This window comes from Ursus arctos, unplaced genomic scaffold (assembly GCF_023065955.2).
Source record: "Ursus arctos isolate Adak ecotype North America unplaced genomic scaffold, UrsArc2.0 scaffold_21, whole genome shotgun sequence".
Taxonomy (NCBI): domain Eukaryota; kingdom Metazoa; phylum Chordata; class Mammalia; order Carnivora; family Ursidae; genus Ursus; species Ursus arctos.
Window position 1 is genome coordinate 46,917,328 of NW_026622886.1, and position 2,664 is coordinate 46,919,991.

Sequence of the window (2,664 nt, forward strand, 5' to 3'; positions counted from 1 at the left end):
TCAAGCCGTAAGGATAAACACAGACATGTCAACTTTAGTAATTTCAAGATTCTTGTTAACTGTAAGACCTTACACTAAAATTAATTGATAAATTACATTCATATAAAATATAATCTGTGCTCATATGTAATCCATGATAGAGTAATCGTCAACTAAAGACGACATATAAAGGTGTTTGGGTCATGTTACATACCTGTTGATTTTGAAGAAATGTAAAAAAAATGTGTGTAAGGTATCAGAGTATATATGTAGAGCAATAGATATTTATTGTTTATCTAGGACAAAAAGAGAGATAAAAATGAAATATTTTCTTTCAAAGGAAGACAGGTGTGGTTGCTTCAAAATGTAACAGTAAATAATGAAATATAGTTGAAGATGAACAGTAAGTGCAGAGAGTATGAATGAAAGGAATTTTGTGTGCCTGATTTATAGTAAGTGAAATTAATGAGAGATGGCAGCAATTAAATGTACTTAAAATTTAACAAACCTGGCTAAATATAAAAGATTTATTCACAAGGGGTAAAAAGTATTGTGACTCCTTTGCTGCAAATTGTTAAATGTCTGATATGCAAATAAAAAAGGAGTAAGTAGAATTTGAGCTTTCTCTTTGTTAAATACTAGTTATTCTGTGCCCAAGTAACAGTTTCTTTTTATCATAAATATGTTTTTTAATTCTCTGTACTTTTTGACATATTTGTAAAGTATCTTTGATAACTATTATTGATTTTTTTAAAAGTTGAAAGTGCCTAATTTTATAGTCACTTATTGCTGAGTGCATATGTGCATGTGTGTGTTTGTGTGTGTTTTAAAATATTATGTGTACTGTTCTTTGCATAATGAATATTATAACTTATATCTGGGTACCTGTGGCTTATGTTTGTATCTTTTTCCTCTGACAATCTTTTTATTTTACCTTTCCCAAATTTAGATCTCAAACTCAAAATAATAAAACTTCCTTAAATAACTGTTTTCTAAATGACCATCGCTAACAAAAAGCTACGCTACTTTACTTTATTAACGGATGGGAAATTAGAATAATTAGGTTTATCATGCTCAAAATTTTAATTAAAAATTAAGCTGAGCCTTTATACAAGCCAAGAAACACTTCTGGAGCTTCCAAATGCATGCTTAGGACTTTGATCTGGGTACTGTCACAATGAGAAAACCAATGGACAATGGCCATCCAATGCAATGAGTGGTAGCAACCAAAGAAATTGCAGAAGCTGTCAGCAGCTCTGGGATACAGTATTTCAATACTGTATGGAGGAAATCCATTATTTTGTGCTGTTGATTTGGTCACCTTGGATATAATTGTAAATGAAGACCTTCAGGGAAATGTCACAGGAGAGGGAATTATCTTACTGATAACTTACGGAGTTACTGAATAAATAGACACACGTTGATAGGAGATATTAGGGCTGTTAACCTTTTTATTAAAATTGACTTAGTTTGGGATGGTCAGAATAGGACTCTAGCCACAGCCAAAACTCAACACATAATCTATAAGAAAGAAAAGCAAGTGGTTCTCAGTGCTGAGGGACCTCAGAGAAATGCTTAAAACCACCTACGTACTACACTGAAGAAAATACAAAGTTTATGGTAAACCAACCTGATGGAATTTTAACAGCTTTGGGAGAAGCCATGGGAGCCAAAAATGAAAGTGTGATCTCTAAGAATACTCCATGCAGAACAAAGATACCTAACGAAGCACATTCAAAATTGTTCAATGATGGCACCACTGACTCTAAAGAAAATCCCAGCAGCAAGAGAAATGGATTGTGCACAGATAAACATTCACTGCTCAGTAAGAAGCTCAAGGCACAAAAGATTAGCACTTTAAAGCAAGATAAATGTCCAGGGACATAGCACATGTATGGATCTGTCTCTTCCATTAATATCTCTATTGTGCCATCTAAAAGTAGAATTTTAATTCTGTTTAAATTTATAAATAAAAAAGGTAAATGAGTAATAAGAATAAACCAAGTGATGATCAAACCATGGTAAGATTATTAGTTCGACCTCTAGCTTGTTAATTTCTGACTTGAGTTTCTGAGAGTACTTAGTTTATTCTACAAATTTAAGCCTCAAATTTAATATGAAGTTGTAGTTTTACTTCTCATGTTTTAATGTTTGAAATTAGAGAACAAAGTACAATGAGTACCTTAATTTGGGAGACTTGAGTGCCTTAAAATATGAATTCTGTAATGATTTAATGTATGTAAGAACAGTCATAGGCTGTAATAAAAGATGATATAAACAAAAAATAATATAAGTCTATTTGGTTCCTTAATTTAGGACAATCAGAACAAACCGGGCCAGCCAAAAAGTACCTCAGTCTCTTATTTTTATAATCACCTACTACTTATCAGTGGTTTGCAAAACAAGACATAGTATCTACCCTTTAAGTCAAGTGTAGATAATACACACTATTCATATAATCGAATAAATATAAAATTGGCTTTATGATAACTGCTTTAAAAAATTATATAGTGATAGTCTCAGAAGACTATGTAATTAAAGATACTTGACTTATTTAGAAAAAAAAGATACAAAAAAGATACTTGAATTATTTTGAGGAAGTGTGTTCAGGGAACTTTGAGAAAATAACATTTGAACTGGTGTTTCCAGAGAACAAAAAAAAAAGTGTTCCAGATAAGAGAATAG

At 31.5% G+C, this 2,664-nt stretch overlaps 1 pseudogene; it reads left to right on the forward strand.

Moving 5' to 3' along the window:
- The first annotated feature begins 375 nt into the window (after window positions 1-375).
- LOC113255865 (ethanolamine-phosphate phospho-lyase-like) lies at window positions 376-1,866 on the forward strand (annotated as a pseudogene).
- Window positions 1,867-2,664: the final 798 nt, after the last annotated feature.